Source organism: Sorex araneus, chromosome X (genome assembly GCF_027595985.1).
Source record: "Sorex araneus isolate mSorAra2 chromosome X, mSorAra2.pri, whole genome shotgun sequence".
NCBI classification, from domain to species: Eukaryota; Metazoa; Chordata; class Mammalia; order Eulipotyphla; family Soricidae; genus Sorex; species Sorex araneus.
In genome coordinates this window covers 290,618,755-290,637,251 of record NC_073313.1, presented here as the reverse complement: position 1 = coordinate 290,637,251, position 18,497 = coordinate 290,618,755, and positions in this window count along the sequence as shown.

Here is an 18,497-nt window from a genome sequence, read left to right as displayed (position 1 = left end):
AGCATTGAACTACATCTACACTAACTAGAGAGAGTCAAGTAAGTGAGATGAATCAGAAGGAGAAATACAAATATTGGATGACCTGACCTATCTGCAGTAGATGAAAAAGCAAAGCAAGGGGATAGACTATGACCAGTGAAAACAAACCCCTACACTGACAGTAAGAAGGAGACTAAGAAGGGCTGGAGGGAAGGAGACAGACAACAAAACACCTAGGGGAGAGATAAGGGTTTATTGGCACTTTGGTCATAGGCCATAGGTGTGAGATGAACACTACACAAAGACCAAACCTTTGTTTACCAGACTGCCTTGAAGATAAAAGAACATATACTTTATGGTGTATATTCTTTTCCTAACTGTACAGTGGACAAAGATAACACCCATTACCACTATTATTTCATTGTGCCCAAAGCTTCATGCTGGCCATCAGACTCTAGCTTTTGAAGAATTATACAATTCCAGAGACAAAATATGCAAAATAAATGTGAATGATATTAAAAATGAAGCCTTGTATACATGAAACATAATACTAGTATGAGGCTAAACAAAATGAAAATTATATCATTCTTATTCTCAGGAAGTCTCTAATGGGGGATTAGTGTAAAACTGATGCAAATTTTACTATAATATCAGCATTGCGGATGTGGAAGTTGAGAGATTAGAATATTACAGAAATATACAGGGAATCTTTGAAGTGTGGGACGATAAAGCAAAGGTACATTTAGAAGTGCCAGTGAGTTAGAATGTAAGGATGGCCTAAGGATTTGTGACAGTCCCATTACTTTCTCAAGTTAGTTCTATTTTAAACCTTTGACTTAAAAAATACCTTGCTTCAAAAATGATATTCACTTTGCAACATTTTAAGGATTTCATTTTAGGAGATCTTGAATTCTTTTTATTGTTGACCTGATTTTATATCAGATGCCTTTGTGATCAAAAAGGTAACAGCACATAGGCATATAAATTCTAGCTGTTCCCCACCTGAGTAACAGGGACAGGTAAAACCAATACAGAGAAAAAACAATTTTTAATATTAGAACTATGTAGACATTTTTGTAAAGTGTTTCTCCTAATACAAATACTATTCTTATGTATTGGTTTCTCAAAACAGTTGCCCCTCCTGATTCGCTTTGCTTGTGAATGATCCTTAGGATCATTAGGCCAGAATGATTAGGATCCTTGTTATCCTAATCACAATTCCACTGTTCCCTTTTTGCATTTTTATTTTATTAAACAAACAAACAAACAATGTTTCAGCCACAATGGCGGTGCTCAGGGCTTGCTTTTGGCTCTGTGCTCAGTGATCATTCATTCCTAGGGGTGCTCAGGGGACCGTTTATGGTACAGTGATTAAACTGTACCATAAATTGTAATTGTAAAGCAAGTACCTTACCTCCTGACATGTTTATTGACCCCACTTGTGACCTTTTCCACCTCCTTACTCCTTCTGTTGTCAAATTCTGACAAATATTTTTAAAAGTGATTTTTGGCTTCTGCTTATCTATTTTCTACAGCTAATATCTTGGGAATTAAAAAAAAATTATTAGTGAATCACCTTGAGGTACAGTTATAAACTTACAAACCTTCGTGTTTGCATTTCAGTCATACAATGATCTTTTACTCATACCTCCACAGTGCCCATTCTCCTCCACCAATGTTCACAGTATCCCTTCCACCACCAACCTGCCCCCCCCTCTCTGCCTCTGCAGCTCTGCAGCAGGGCATTCCCTTTTGTTCTCTCTCCTTTTGGGTGTTGTGGTTTGCAATAGAGGTATTGAGTGGCCATTGTGTTCAGTCTATAGTCTGCTTTAGGCACTTTCAACAGAACAGGTCCTCCCAATATCCTTTACTTGGTGTTCCCTTCTCTATCTGAGCTGCCTTTTTTCCCAGGATGTGAGGCCAGTTTCCAAGCTGTGGGGCAGACCCCCTGGTCCTTATCTCTACTACTCTTGGGTGTGAGTGTCCCATTCTTTTACTTTATATTCCACAAATGAGTGCAATTCTTCTATGTCTGTTTCTCTCTTTCTGACTCATTTCACTTAACATGATACCTTCCATGTTGATCCACTTATATGCAAATTTCATGACTTCATCTTTTCTAACAGCTGCATAGTATCCCATTATGTATATGTACCAAAATTTCTTTAACCAGTCATCTGTTTTGGGGCACTCGGGTTTTTTCCATATTTCGGCTATTATAAACGTTGCTGCAATGAACATGCAAGTGCAGTTGTCATTTCTACTATACCTTTTTGTCTCTCCAGGATATAATCCCAGGAGTGGTATTGCTGGGTCAAATGGGAGCTCAATTTCTAATTTTTTGAGAATCGTCCATATTGTTTTCCAAGAGGACTGAACCAGTCGGCATGGCATTCCCACCGCAGTGAAAGAGAGTCCCTTTCTTCCCACATCCACACCAACACTGGTTGCTTTTGTTCTTTTGGATGTGTGCCAGTCTCTGTGGTGTGACATGATATCTCATTGTTGTTTTGATCTGCATCTCCCTGATGATTAGTGACGTAGAGCATTTTCTCATATGCCTTTTACCCATTCGGATTTCTTCTGTGAGAAAGTTTCGTTCATTTTATCGTCCCATTTTCTAATGGGGATGGATGTTTTCTTCATGTAGAGATCAACCAGTGACTTGTATACCCTTGGTATCAACCCCTTATTGGATGGGTATTGGGTGAATGTCCTTTCCCATTCTGTAGACTGTCTTTGTATTTTGGTCACTGTTTCTTTTAAGTTGCAGAAGCTTCTTAGTTTAAGACAGTCCCATTTGTTTATCTGTTTCCAATTACTTGGTTAGTGGTGTGTCATCTTTGAAGATACCATTAGCTTCAATATCATGGAAGGTTTTGCTAAACTTGTCTTTAATGTACCTGATGGATTCTGGTCTGATGTTGAGGTCTTTAATCCATTTTGATCTAACTTTTGTACATGTTGTTAGGTATAGATATGAGCGCATTTTTTTTTGTTTTTTTATATAGCTGTCTAATTTTGCCAGCACCATTTGTTTAAGAGGCTTTCCTTGCTCCACTTCACATTTCTTACTCCCTTGTCAAGGATAGATGATCATATATTTGAGGGTGTGTGTCAGGATATTCAACCCTGTTCCATTGGTCTGTAGCTCTGCCTTTGTTCTAGTATCATGCTATTTAATTATTACTGCTTTGTAGTATAGTTTGAGGTTGGGGAAGGTGATGCCTCCCATATTTTTTTCCCCAATAATTGCTTTAGTTATTCGTGGGGGCTTATTGTTCCATATGAATTTCAGGAGTGTTTGCTCCATTTCTTTGTAGAATGTCATGAGTATCCCATTGAATCTGTACAATGCTTTGGGAGTATTGCCATTTTGACAATGTTAATTTTCCCAATCCATGAGAAGGGGATATCTTTCCATTTACTAGTGTTCTCTTTTATTTCGTGGATTAGCGTTTCGTAGTTTTCTTTGTACAGGTCCTTTACCTCCTTAGTTAAGCTGATTCTGAGGTACTTGATTTTCTAGGCATTTGTGAATGGGATTGCTTTGTTCATGTTACTTTCTTCTCTCTCATTATTTGTGTACAGGAAAGCCATGAACTTTTGGGTATTGATTTTATAGCCTGAAACTTTACTATGCCAGTCTATTGTTTTTAGGAGTTCATATCATCTGCGAATAGAGCTTGATTTCTTCCTTACCTATCTGAATGTCCTTAATATTTTTTTCTTGCCTAACTGCTACTGCAAGTACTTCCAGTACTATATTGTACAGAAGTGGTGAGAGTGGTCATCCTTGTCTCATCCCTGATCTTAGAGGGAAGGCTCTTAGTTTTTTTTTTTCCCACTGAGGATGATGCTTGCCATAGGCTTGTGGTATATGGCTTTTATTATATTGAGGAAAACTCCTTCTATATCAGTTTTAGCGAGTATTTTCATCATAAATGAGTGCTGGATATTTTCAAATGCTTTCTCTGCATCTATTGATATGATAATGTGGTTTTTATCTTTTCTTTTGTTGATATGATGAATTATGTTGATTGATTTCCAAATGTTAAACTATCCTTGCATTCCTGGGATCAATCCCACTTGGTTGTGGTGTATGATATTTTTGATGAATTATTGAATTCTATTTGCTAATATTTGAGAATTTTTGCATTTGTGTTCATCAGGGATATCGGCCTGTAGTTTTATTTTTTATTTTTTTGTTGTGTATTTGTTTGCTTTTGGTATTAGGGAGATATGAGCCTAATAGAAACTGTTTTGGAGAGTTTCTGTTTCTTCAATTTCCTGGAAAAGCTTAAGAAGGAAGGGCAAAAGTCCTCTTTAAATGTTTGGAAAAATTCTCTAGTGAATCCATCTGAACCTGGTCTTTTGTTTTGGGGAAGATTTTTTTATTATAGCTCTGTATAGCACTGTTATCCCATTGTTCATCATTTGCTTGAGTGGCACCAGTAACGTCTCCATTGTGAGACTTGTTACTGTTTTTGGCATATCGAATATGCCACGGGTAGTTTGCCAGGCTCTGCCGTGTATTCAGGATACTCTTGCTGGGCTCTATGAGAGGGATGAAGGAATCAAACCCAGGTTGACCGTGTGCAAAGCAAATACCCTACGTGCTGTGCTATTGCTCCAGTCCACTATTTATTACAGTTTCAATCTCCTTGATATTAATAGGACTATTCAGATATATCCAGATCTTTTTGATTCAGCCTTGGGAGATTATAGGAATCCAGGAATTTACCCATTTCTTCTGGTTCTCTTGTTTGGTGGCATAGAGACTTTCAAAGTAGTCTCTGATGATGTTTTGAATTTCTTTGGTTCCTGTTGTGATGTCCCATTTTCATTTCTGATTCGGTTTATTAGGGTTCTCTCTCTCTCTCTCTCTCTCTCTCTCTTGGTGAGTCTTGCTAATGGTTTATCAATCTTGTTTATTTTCTTGAAGACGAGCTTTTGGTTTCATTGATCTTTCGAATTGTTTTTTGGGTTTCTGCGTCATTGATTTTTGTTTGAGTTTCATTATTTCTTTCCTGTTGCCTGGTCTGGGCTACTTTTGTTGGTCCTTTTCTAATATCTTGAGCTTTGAAGTCTTATTTATTATTGTCATGGGGTTTTGTGTCATCTTTCTGTGAGTGTTTGTTTTGCTTGTAGGGGTTTTTCTTGTCTTAGCCCCTTTAGTCCTTTTAGGTTTGGTTTTGAGCCTATGAAGTTTCTGAGCTGTTGTTTATGCATGAAATAGTGTATTGTTCCTTTGAGTTTGAGTGAGAGTTTAGTTGGATAAAGTATTCTTGGTGAAGTGTTCATTTCATTGAATTTTTTCACTATATCCCACAACTGCCTTCGAGCTTGGACGGTTTTCTCTGATAGGTCTGCTGTGCATCTAAGGGGTGCTCCTTTGTATGTGATTTCCTTCTTTAAACTTGCTCCTTGCAGTATTGTGTCTTTATCCATGACATCCATCACTCTAACTATGATATGTCTTGGAGTTCTTTTTATTAGGGTCTCTTTTAGCTGGCACCTTTGGGCTCCTTGAATCTGGATGTCTGCATTCTCCAGCTCTGGGAACTTTGCAGCAATGATTTCTTTAACTGTGACTTTTTCATTGGAGTTGCTTCCCTGTCCTTCTGGTACTCCGATGATTCTAATTTTGTTCCTCTTGAAATCATCCCTAGGTCTCTGATTCGCCCTAGAGCTATTTTGAGGTCTCTTCCCATTGTTTGTTGTTGCCTGTAGGCTTCCTTCAGCTCATCTTCAAGTTCACTGATTCTCTCTTAGGCTGTAGCTATTCTACTCTTGAGTGCACCCACTGAGTCTTTTATTTCATCTACCAAATCCTTTATTCACGACACTTCTTTTTGTAGCTTTTCTATTTCTGTGCTCATTTTTTCCTGTATTTTTTTCAGCTGCCCGTTCCACTGTTTGTTTTATGTCTTCCTTTAATTTACTGAATACCTGTTCCACCGTTTGTTTGAGTTCATTGAACATCTTCAGCATTTCATCTCTGAATTTCTGAATTCTTTATTGGAAAGATCATATTTGTGGGTAACGCCTATTGAGACTTCTGGGCTTTTTTTTTATCATTCTCTCCTCATGGTGAGGTTTTGCGCTGTTTCTTCATGTTGTTGTGGTTGTATGGAGGTGTGACCTTCCAGTTCACTATCGCTATTCCCTCTTGTTACGAGAGAAGATTCTGGATGAGCTTTGTCGATAGTGGTGGCCTTTTTATTTTCCCCTTCTAGAACATGTCCTTCCTCTCAGATGTTCCCCTATTTCTTATGTGAGGACTCCAGTGAAGCTTTCACGGAATGTCATCTTTTATGTTCGGCTTGTGCAATTTCTTGTGTCATTAGTATTTTGGTGAACTTGGAAGAGACTCATGGCGTATTGGCCTATTGTGCTTGAGATATCTAGGATGTTACTCACGGACTAGACAATGGAGATTGAGATGTAAGTCCAGATTGCCTGAAATGGGAAAAATAACTGTGGCCGCTTTGGCCACAGGCACCACAAGAGGTCATGCCCACTTCTGTGGAGGTCATGCCCCCTACCTTGCTGTAGCTGGGGAGGCTGGGACGGTCTGGCTCTTAGGACATTTTTTTTTAATTTATTTTTTTTATTGAATCACCATGTGGAAAGTTACAAAGTTCTCAGGTTTATGTCTCAGTTATACAATGCTCAAACACCCATCCCTTCACCTGTGCCCATATTCCACCACCAAAGACCCCAGTATACCTCCCACCCCCCACTCCCCACCCCCCATCCCTGCCTGCTTAGTTGATAAATTTCACTTCATTTTCACTTTACCTTGATTACATTCCATATTTCAACAAAACATTCACTATTGTTGGAGTTTTCCCCCAAGAAAGATAGCCCTACTGCCCATGCAGCATTTGATAATTAGTTTTCCATTGCTGAAACTGGAGAGATATGAAGTCCCGTTGTTTCAAGTACATAGAGCTTTTCCCCCCTCCTTCCCGCGCCACCAAGTTCGTGCCTGCTTAATGAATAGTCCTCATCTTATGGCTGACACCACGCCGCCCTACGAGAAAAAAGGATATTTCCAGTCCTAGGCCGGCGTGGGGCTATGGCTTAGTTCAGTCTAGAGACATGGTTACAAGTAGTTTCTGGGACCGGAATTAGTCTAGATAGGCTCCGGATTCTGGTTGATCAGCAACATCGCGGCCACTCAAAGTGTGGCCACCTGGGTCGAGTCTCAGCTCGACCAGGAGCATGCCCTGGTATTGGCCTGAGACTTCCCAAGTGTCCTGCTGTTCAAAGTATATAGTTTTTTTTTTCCCCCTCCCATTCCCACGCCTCTAAGTTCATGCCTGATTAATAGACTTCATAATATAGTGGACACCACACCGCGTTTCTCCCAGAAAAGGGAAAAGAACCAAGAAAGAAGGATATTTCCTCACCTCGGCCGGTGTGGGGCTTTGGCTTACTTGACAGTCTAAAGAAATAGCTGCTACTCTGATTACCTTCAATATTTCAACAAAAAACACGGTACTATTATTTGGAGTTTCCCCCCACAGTAATATCTGCTAAAAAGGAACCTTTTCACGTTGCTGACAATCAGGAGATATTAGGTCACGCGGCTGTGACAGCAGCCGCGAAGTTTGGGATTTCCATATGAAGTCCAGGGAAAATTCTTTTGGTAATTGCATCACTGCAATCTTTTACTTCCCTTTCGTGGTGCTCACATGATGGAGGAGCCTGGAGAGAAGAACCGTGCCCCGCTGGAGGCCCATGGGCCAGTAGCTCCGATCACACAGTTTGGAGGCATTTTTGGGGCGCTGCTCGTGTCCAAAGGAGTTCAGTTGCCTCCGGGGTCGAGCTCGCGCGGCGGCAGAAAAGAACTCTTAGGACATTTTTAAGGACTTTTGAAAGCATCTAAGTATCTCTCTTCATTTCATATGCACAAAAGCCAGGTCAGTAGTTCTCAAAACACCTTTGCAATGCACCAGACTGTTTCTGTTTTGAAGAGCATTAGCGCTCTCCATTATTAAGTCAAAACTCCCTTAGATTTAGGACTATCTCTGTCTAGGCTGGTTTCCAGTTGCTTATCTTTCTGCATTCTTTTGTATCATCTGGTTCATGTACATTTCTTGAAAACAAAGCTTTTTCCTTTTCTTTCTCCCTTGGAGCATCAGAGGTTGAAGGAGCATGAAGAGATAAGTGAAAAACAAACTTCTGAGAGGGTGCTCATATATTTTTCTGCAGTATTCTGCTCTCAGCTTCTGTTAATCTTAAAGACTTAACTTTAATATCTATTTCTTAATTTTTTTAAGTTTAAAAAAATAAAGGAAGTGATTCATGGTTATTGGGAAAATAAAAACAGAGTTATTTAAAATAGCCTGTTTATAATTTTTAAACAGAACTTAGGTATTGTGCCTATCAAACAGTAGGTGTTCAATGAATGTTTGTAGAATGAATATATGATCATTGAAGTCAGAATCTAAACCAGTCAAATTATTAGGTCTGTTGTCTTTTTTTTTGTTTGTTTGTTTTTGGGTCACACCCGGCGATGCACAGGGGTTACTCCTGGCTCTTCACTCAGGAATTACCCCTGGCGTTGCTCAGGGGACCATATGGGATGCTGGGATTAGAACCCGGGTCGGCCGCGTGCAAGGCAAATGCCCTACCCGCTGTGCTATCGCTCCAGCCCCTGTTGTCTTTTAACTCAGTTATCATTTCCCACATTTTCACCTGTCATCTTGTTTCTTTTCTGACCAAGAAAATATAAGATTCTCTGTGTCAATGTGTGTGCACACACGTGTGCTTCTTAACAATTAGAAAAAAATGCATTTGAAATGTTTTATCTTGTAATATGTATGGGAAAAACTAGCAAGCTTCTGAGAGTTTCCTGCCCACTTGGGACAGCCTTGCAAGCTTCCCATGGTGCATTCATATGCTAAAGCCAGTAACAAGCTGGATCTCATTTCCCTGATCCTGAAAGAGCCTCCAATGCGGCATCATTGGGAAGGCTGAGTGGAGAAAGGCTTCTAAAATCTCAGGGATAGGATAAATGGAGAGGTTACTGAGCCTGCTCGAGAAATCGACGATCAACGGGATTTCGTGATCGTGATGTATAGGAACTATTTTGATATGATAAAAATACTTGGTTTTGGCATATTTAGTAGTGGTATGCCAATTCTGCACATGTGATTAATTTTCTTGCTTATTTAGGTGTAGGGCCCTGCAAGTAGGTTTTAGCACTGTATCACTGTAGCACACTGTCATCCCGTTGTTTATCGACTTGCTCCAGCAGGCACCAGTAACGTCTCCATTATGAGACTTGTTGTTACTGTTTTTGGCATATTGAATACGTCATGGGTAGCTTTCCAGGCTCTGCCCTGCGGGTGAGATACTCTCAGTGGTTTGCCGGGTTCTCTGAGAGGGATGGAGGAATTGAACCGGGTCAGCCCCATGCAAGACAAATGTCCTACCCGTTGTGCTATCACTCCAGTCCACAAGTAGGTATTAAGCAATTCAAAACTATGTTACTCTGTCTTGTCAAATAGTACCATGGTGAATAAATTTGGTCAAGATAGATTCACCCTAGTGAGGATAACTTTGTGTTTGTCCTTTCAGCCTTGCCGCAGGGAACTTAGTTTACCTTAAAGCAATATCCTTTCTGTATGGACACAGGAAGACAGTTAATATTATGCTTTGTAACTGGTAGCTTAATAACTCCAATAATATTTACTCCTGGGCATCTGCTTTCTCGACTTCGTTGTCCTTAGTTCCTAGCATCCCAAAAGCAGGGTCCAGACTAGGAATGGAATGGAATGGACCCAGGGCAAGCTGTGAGCTACCCTGGCATCGAGATGGGTCAGGCGAAAGTGCCAAACTGTAAGTTGAGAGCATGGTCATAGACAAATGCTGTCATGATCCAAAAGTAACGATGCAACTAGGACCCTGCTGGGATTAGGAAGCCTAACATTGCCTGAGGACTGTGGTCTGGAAGATATAGTGGATGTCCTCAGAAAGAACCAAACTTTAAGTTTGATATATCTCTTACTGTGCTCATACAGAATGACATTGCTAGAAATATTAGAAATAAATTTACTATAACTATTTAGATAGATTACTAGCTGAGGAAAGAGAAAGCGACACACCCTTGTTTGAATCCCACCCTTGAGCAGATCTCCTAGTAATCTGGAGTAATCTCCTTAGATGAGATTTTGTTAATGTCCTGGAGAAATGGTCTTACCTCTTTTTGTTGATTTGTTAATGTTCAACCCACATTTATGTCACCACCCTATATGAGTGCTATATAAACGAAGACTGTAAGAGAAGTAGAAGGAAGAGGTAAGACAGAAGCAGAGAGAAAAAACGGAGGCAAGACAGAAGACATAGGAGATGACACAGAAGCAAGAGGGAAGACACAGAAGCAGAGACAGAGAGAGATCGGAAGAGACCAGAGGAGAGACTACAGAGACAGAGACAGAGATAGAGAGACAGACAGAAGAGAGCACAGTGGCCACACAGAAGCAGAGCACAAGGAGGAGCCATGCCGATCCGGTCCATACACAGCGGCTGGAGAACACCGAACACAAGCGGTGAGAGAGAGAGAGAGAGAGTGCCGCCTTGAGAGCCCTCGAACAAAACAACACACATCACATCGACCCCCCACCTCGCCCCCCCCACCTTGAGCGCGTCTTTGTATTTTTTACACCCTAGCATGTGTAAACTTAAAAAAATTATCCATGGTTAGATCAGATAGAGGCATTTGTACATACGTTTATGTGTATTTGTTTATGTGTATTATGTGTATTTTAAATGTATATATGTGAGTTTTTATATTTACAATCAAATATAATTTAGAATTTTATTGCCTAGGACAGATACTTGTGCTTAGAGAATCTATTGTGTGCTTTTAGAGTATTGTTTAACTTAGGGGCCGGAGAGGTGGTATAGTGGGTAGGGTGTTTGCCTTGTACAAACACCCTAGGGGTGACTGTAGCCATACCAGACAATGCACAGGGATTTCTTTTGGCTCTACACTCAGGGAACACTTCTGTGTGCTCAGGGGACCCTGAGGGGTCTCTTGATTTAACTCAGGTGTGCTGTGTGCAAGGGAAATACCCTACCTTCTGTATTATCTTCTACAACTACTTTCTATTTTTATTTGTCTATCTCTAATCAATTCCCCCAAACCAGAGTTAACAGTAAAGTACACGTTTGTAGTACAGTGTGATGAAATTATTGTAATATTTAATCAAGAGAAGTTTGAAGATTTTCATAGTAGCAGGTTACTGGTTGTAGATATCTAAATTAGAATAGTCCTGGAGGTTTGTTTTCCTTCAACTCCTTCCCTGGGGCTATACATTTTGATACAAGAAGACTATTTAATGTGTTTGCACAATATAGAAGGATGTCTTGAAAGAATCTCGACACTTTGGTGTCAAGCTTCTCAAACTTTGGTAACCAAAAACTTTACCTCCCTTTTGTAAGTCAAGGTCAATTTATAGTTTGTTGGAGCTGGAAGGAAGAATCTGGAGAACAGAGATTTGAGAATTTCAGAGATCAAGGGGTTAATTTTTACCAAACTAAGTAACTTAGTAACTTATCTTCAGCAACCAGTATGTTTTGCAGCATCAAGGAATTTAGCTATGTTGTGCAATTACTTCCTCCTTTTGAACAATCTAAAATTAACAAGCAGCTGACTATCAGGTGATCTCCATTAATGGAATTGTTCTATTTTGTTAAGATTCATGATTTTCTCCCCAAATTTTATTTAGGCACCATGATAATGCTGCTAATAACAGAGTTTGACATGAAATATTCCAACATCATACCCTCTGCCAGTTGTCAGTGTCCATCCACCAATATCTCCCTGTTCCCCTCACTCACCCCTACTCTTGCCTCTTTGGCAAACTCAGCTCTGTACACCAGCTTGCTGGTTCTATGACTGTTGGTGTTGGTCATTTGCCAGTTGGCTATTCATTAGTGTTTCTTTATAGTTCACAGAGGAGACTGATCATTCAGTACATGCCCCTTTGCTCTGACTACTCTACACGATACCCACTAGTTCTCCTCCATTTTTCAACAATTGCATGATTTCATATTTTCTCATAGCTGGCTTATATTCTATTCTTACATATACCACATTTCTTTATCTACTCATCTATTCTTGGGCACACGGGTTATTTCCAAATCTTGGCTATTGTGAATTGCAATATTATGAATATAGAAGTGAAAATACCTTTTTAAAATATTGTTTTAGTGTTTTGTCACAGAGATCAAATTGGAATCATGGGTCATATGGAAGTACAATTTTTAAGGTGCTTAGTGGTGGCTTGGAAGGGTCTCATATCCCCACCAACATTGGCATCAAATGCAGTGCCATATGACAATTTCACTGCATTCAGTGATATCTCGTTGTTGTGTTGACTTGTATTTCCCTGATTATAAGTGGCTCAGAGCACTTTTTCATATACCTATTGGCCATTATATATCTTCTTTGAAGAACTACTTATTTAGTTCTTTTCTCCATTTTTTCCGTGGGGATGTTTTTGTTGTTTTTTAATTTTATGAGTTTTTTTTAAATTTTATTTTATTGAATCACCATGTGGAAAATTACAATGCTTTCAGGCTTAAGTCTTAGTTATACAATGCTGAAACAACCATCCCCTCACCAGTGCCCATATCCCACCACCGAAGACCAAAAAAAAAAAAAAAACACAGTACACCTCCCATCCCGCCCACCCCCGCACCCCCCGCCTTGTAACTGATAAATTTCACTTTACTTTATATTAACTTTGGTTACATTCAATATTTAAACACAAACCTCACCATTATTATTAGGAGCACCCCACTAGAGTCAGACCTGTTGTGAAGAGAAATGAGGTCACGTGGCCGCAGTAGCGGCCGCGCGGTTTTGTATTTCTGTACTTTAACAACTAAGTCCAAGGAGATTTCTTCCGGATATTCAATCATTGCAAGCTTGTAAACCCCATCTGTGGTTGTCATAATATAGCGTCCCCACGCCCTTCATCCCCAGGAAGGGACAGGCGAGAGAGAGAGAAATACCTTTTCCCTCCTGGGCGGGCATGGGGTCGCGGCTTAGTTCTCTGGCTGGAGACAATCTGCAAGGAGCAGTTCATGTTGAATTTGGTTCAGCTGGGTCTGGATTCAAGCTCGCCCAGCTGTGGAGGAGCCGCCCACGTGTGCGGCCCCCAGGGTCACATCTCGGCAGCGGTGGGAGGGGCCGGTGCCTCCCACCTTCCCAAGGGCACCCTCGCGCCCTTTTGCTGCACTTTTTGTCGTAAAATCCCATCTGTGGTCGTCATAATATGGCGTCCCCACGCCCTTCATCCCCGGGAAGGGACAGGCGAGAGAGAGTGAAATACCTTTCCCCTCCTGGGTGGGCATGGGGTCTCAGCTTAGTTCTCTGGCTGGAGACAATCTGCAAGGAGCAGTCCATGTTGACTTTGGTTCAGCTGGGTCTGGATTCAAGCTCGCCCAGCTGCGGAGGAGCCACAAGTGTGTGCGGCCCCCAGGGTCACATCTCGGCAGCTTATGAGTTCTTTATGTATCTTGAATATTATCCATTTGTCATATTTGTGGTGAGTAATATTTTCTCCCAGTTTTTAGACATGTTATTTTTATCATTATTTGTGCATAAGTTTATTAATTTGATGTAATCTAATTTTTAAACTTTTGCCTTTTTTCTTTTTTGCCAATGGCATTGAGATTCATGATTTTTAATAAGAGGAAGTTAAAGGCAAAAGACAAGAAGCACTGAAAATGATTGAGTGGCTGTTCATGTAGATGACCAGCAATAAATCCAAATTCTGCTGAAACTAGTAAAATTTTGAATAAGTCTTTTGTCCCTTGCTTTCCTTATCTTAAGAATATTAATGAGCTAAAGTTATGTCATTGCTGTGTGACTGAAATGAAATGATTCATGCTAAAGGCCTAGAATACCCCTTGCCCTGGAATCCTTACTGTTTGTTTGCTATTGTCACCAGGACTAAAATGATGATCGTTTCTTTTTATATTAGAGTACCTCAATTTTTTTTTTAAATCAAAGATACTTGGGGTTGGAGTGCAATAGATAAGGATCTTGCCTTGCATGTGGCTGACCTGGGTTCAACCTCTGCACCCCAGGTAGTCCCCCGAGTCCACCAAGATTGATCCCTGAGCTCAGAGCCAGGAGTAAGCCCTGGGCACTGCTGGGTGTGGCCCCCAGAAATAAAACAATTTTAAAATAATAGAAGTTAGAGTTTTCCTGTTTTTTTTTTGGGGGGGTCACACCCGGCAATGTATAAATGCATAGGGATTACTCCTGGCTCATGCACTCAGGAATTACTCCTGATGGTGCTCAACGGACCATATGGGATGCTGGCAATCGAATCCAGGTTGGCTGAGTGCAGTGCAAATGCCCTACCCGCTGTGCTATTGCTCCAGCCCCTCCGGTTTTGTTTTAACTGTACCATTCATTGTATAAAGGAAATAGCACCAAGGAGTGGTGCTAAATAAGGCACTAAATCTTAGGTCACAGAAGTCCTAAACTTCAGCATATTCAGCGTATTCAAGAAACAATATGCAGAATCTACCAGTGATATTTAAGATGAGTTGTAAATGAGACTAGAAAATCTGGCATACTGCAGGCAACTCAATCTTAGGCTTTGAAGCAGTTGGGTTGGATTCGGATGCCCTTCATTCTCTTGACTTTTGAATTATTCCTCTATGGACTGCCAACACTTTCAGGAACATCCTAGGATAGCTCTGATTTACCCGATTGACAAAAATGTTATTAATTCATTCCTCATTGTCTTCTGTCATTATTTTCAGACTTTAGCTTCTAATATTTTCAACAGTAGCACAAATGGATTTGACTCTGATAATTATACATGAGTTCTTTTGGAACAGTCTTTTCCAGTTTTCATATAATTGAAATTGTATCACTGTCATCCCGTTGATCATCGTTTTGCTCGAGGGGGCACCAGTAAAGTCTCCATTGTGAGACTTGTTGTTACTGTTTTTGGCATATCGAATATGCCACAGTAGCGTGCCAGGCTCTGCCATGCGGGAGAGATACTCTTCATAGCTTGCTGGGCTCTCTGAGAGGGATGAAGGAATCTAACCTGGGTCAGCTGCGATGCCTTAACTGCTGTTCTATTGCTCCAGCCCAATTGAAATTGTATGTAATTATAATTAAATGTATGTTTGTATTTAATTTTGTCCACCCAACATATAGTCTTTCCACATTTAACTAAACCACAGAATTAGTTATTGTATTTTTTTTAATGTTGGAGTACTGTTATTTATTCAGCCATTGATTAAGCTGATTGAATTGGGCATGAACTCCACATTACCTTTTAAAATTGTTTTTAAAATTAGATATCCATGAGATAGACCATTACAAAGCTGTTCATAATTGGATTTCAGTCATACGATGATCCAGCACCCATCCCTCCACCAGTGCACATTTCCCATCACCAATGTCCCCCATTTCCTCACCACCATTCCCCAAGCCCCTACCCCTTACCCCCAGCCTCCCTCTGTGGGAGGCTTTTTCTTGCTCTCTCTCCCCTTTTCCTTTAGTGCATTATGGCTTTCAATATAGGTGCTAAGAGATTATGGTATTTGTTCAGGCATTCAGTATTTTTATTGGGACGGAAAAATAAAATAGACTGGAGTAGCTTTTCAATTTGATGGAAGCTTTGTGGCGTGGATGTGATTGCGGAGGCTTCTGGAAGTACAGGGAGGCGAAGAGAGGTAGCCCATCCCCACCCTGAGGAAGCCTGGAGATTTCAGTCACAAAACCTGCATGCCAAAATTTTCAGCAGATTATACCTTGGTGAGGTCTGTCCTGAGACAGTGCATTCAGGCTGGGGTTATGGTGGCGATTTTGGATTGTGGAAGCAAGTGGCTGCTGGGGACTCTGTTTGGGCGGGCCCCAGGCCAACTGGGTCCCCTCCAGTTTACCCTAGTCTGTTTAGCCACACTCGGGTCTGAGATTAACTGTGACTTTTGACCTCTTTTGAGATTTATCTATGGGTCTCTAAGATAAGATCAATAAATGAGCTTGTAGAGCTGAGCCGAAGACGGTTTGTGGGTATGGCTCCCACATACCTAACTTTTGGCCATTTAATTTCTTGGTAAAGTTGGTCACAAGTTATTGGGATCTGGCCAAAGGCACAGAGGCAATTTGGAGTGGTCAGGAAACCTGAAGGCACCATCAGGCTGCTGATGCAGGTACAGGTTGATCTGTTGGTGGCACCATATCCCGTAGTTATTGCATTTCTACATAAATATTATTGAACAATTTCCCAATTATTAACTATTTAAGTTGTTTTTGTAGTTTCATTTAAAAGTCCTTTTCTATATGTTTCTGCTCCTTTTATTTTCATTTTAAAAATTATTTATTTAGAACAAATTCCAAAAGTTATATTATTACACCAAAGGCACAAATATCACGATGTATTCATAAATTTCTACATATCAAATGTGTAAACATTTCCATGTATCAACACACATATACATACATAGAGCAGAGTGCCCCTCTCAGTTTTAAGAACTATTAAATGCATGCAATATATTTATCTCAGAAAAGCCCAGTACCTAATTTTTTGATTTTGGGGAAATAATTGGACTCAGGTTACTGTATAAATGATGGATGGGCTATTATTTCATCATTTTAGAAAGAAATTCTGAGCAGGATGACCATGCATATGTGTGCACACATTTATATAGCTTTCTCGCTATTTGGAATCAAGTGGGTGTTCTCTGACATTAGGTCGGAGCATGTAACAAGAGTGCACTATTTGCATAGTTAGGGGTGTTAGTTTAGGCAGAATTTAAGTAGATACTCTCTAGGGAAGACCTACTTTCCCTACCATTATATTATTGCAATTTAATGATAAATAATTTGGGTTTGCATATGATTTGTGGCTTCATCAAACATGCAGAGAACCTCTTTTTTATGTTCAGGGCAGTCAGGTGCTTTGGCAGCCATAAAGATGTGAAAACCAGAGTCACAGCATTCTGCAACTTTGTAATCAAACAAGAGGACTAGCATTTGGTCACAAATCAATACCCTAATAATTAGTCAGTGCTGTGTCTTCCCCTCAATAATGTGGGCATTAAATGGAGAATGAAATTACTTTCATGGAATGTTGATTTATCTTTAGCCTAGATATTCAACATGGGTGATAGCCTCAGGAGAAAAAAAAATTCATTTCCATTTTGAGGCCAATGACACTTATTTTCAAGACTAATTATGTAAGCTTTTCTTCTTTTATCAGTGGCATTGACACATGGAAATATCTGGGAAATCTGAAGTTTTCCAACATCCTTGTGAGAAGCAAGTACACTGCTATTTTCCAAATACATTTATCTATAAAGACAAAATTTCTTCTGGGAAACAGAGAGATTGAAATTAATGGAGGAACGACTCAGGAGTTGGCATTTGATCTTTAGCATGACAGTAAGATTAATTCAGTGTATGATATATATTTGTAGCTGAATTAATCAAATATGCTGAAATTGATAAGGAGAAAGGAGGAATTGACTTTGACATTCTGTTTGATAGTTGTTATTAAATACTCAGCAAGTTCAGTAAAATACACAGCTACTTCAGAAATAAAGGAAAAATTGTAATATTGACACTTATTTTTAGAAATATATCTAATTAACCTTCAACAGCACCTACAAAAATCCTCCAAGTATTAGATTATTTAGAAATTGTTAAAAATTTTTCCTTTAAACTCAACTCATTTCAGTTGATTTTCTAGAATTAGATTTGATTACATTTTCCACATATAGGCTAAACTTAATCGTTTTCTCCTAAGTGGGCAATCAGCATTTCTCTTAGGCTATAGAACTAATAGCCTGAAATGTATTCTGTGAATTAATATTGCAGTAAAAGGGCTGTTATGTTAAAAGCTTTCCTGCTCATGTTCTAAATACCTTAAGCTTTATAGAAGCTTCATAGAAGCTGACACAAATATCTAATAGCTTCATTTGTAGAAATCAAATTTGGATATAAGTGATGGTAATCAAAACGTATATAGTTTATGCAAAAATGGTATTTCTTAACTCACATATTCAATCTGAAAATCCAGATTCTATCTGACAGTGGGATGTACCAGTCCTCAAGTTTACTTGAAACTCAGATTAAAAGTAGATAGGCTAGTCACTGGGAACCAACCTCGGTTCCTTTCTCTGCCAACATTTTTCTTCCTTACTGCAAACTGGGGCTGACGTGTTGTGGAGACAGATCTAAGTGGTTCCTGAATTTTACATCTTAAAACTTTGAGGGGAATGATGGTAAATAACCCATTACCCAAACTTAAAAATCCAGAAAACAGTTCTTGTGAGTCTAGTTTAAATTTGAAGTTAGCACTGGATAAGATTGACGGGAACAAAGAAGTATTTTCTATTGAAATTACTTTATTTTGTATTTGGCCTTCATCCATCTGTGCTCAGAGCTTATTCCTGTCTCTGCATTCAGAGATTACTCCTGCTAGTGCTTGGGAGACCATATGCAGTACCAGGGATCA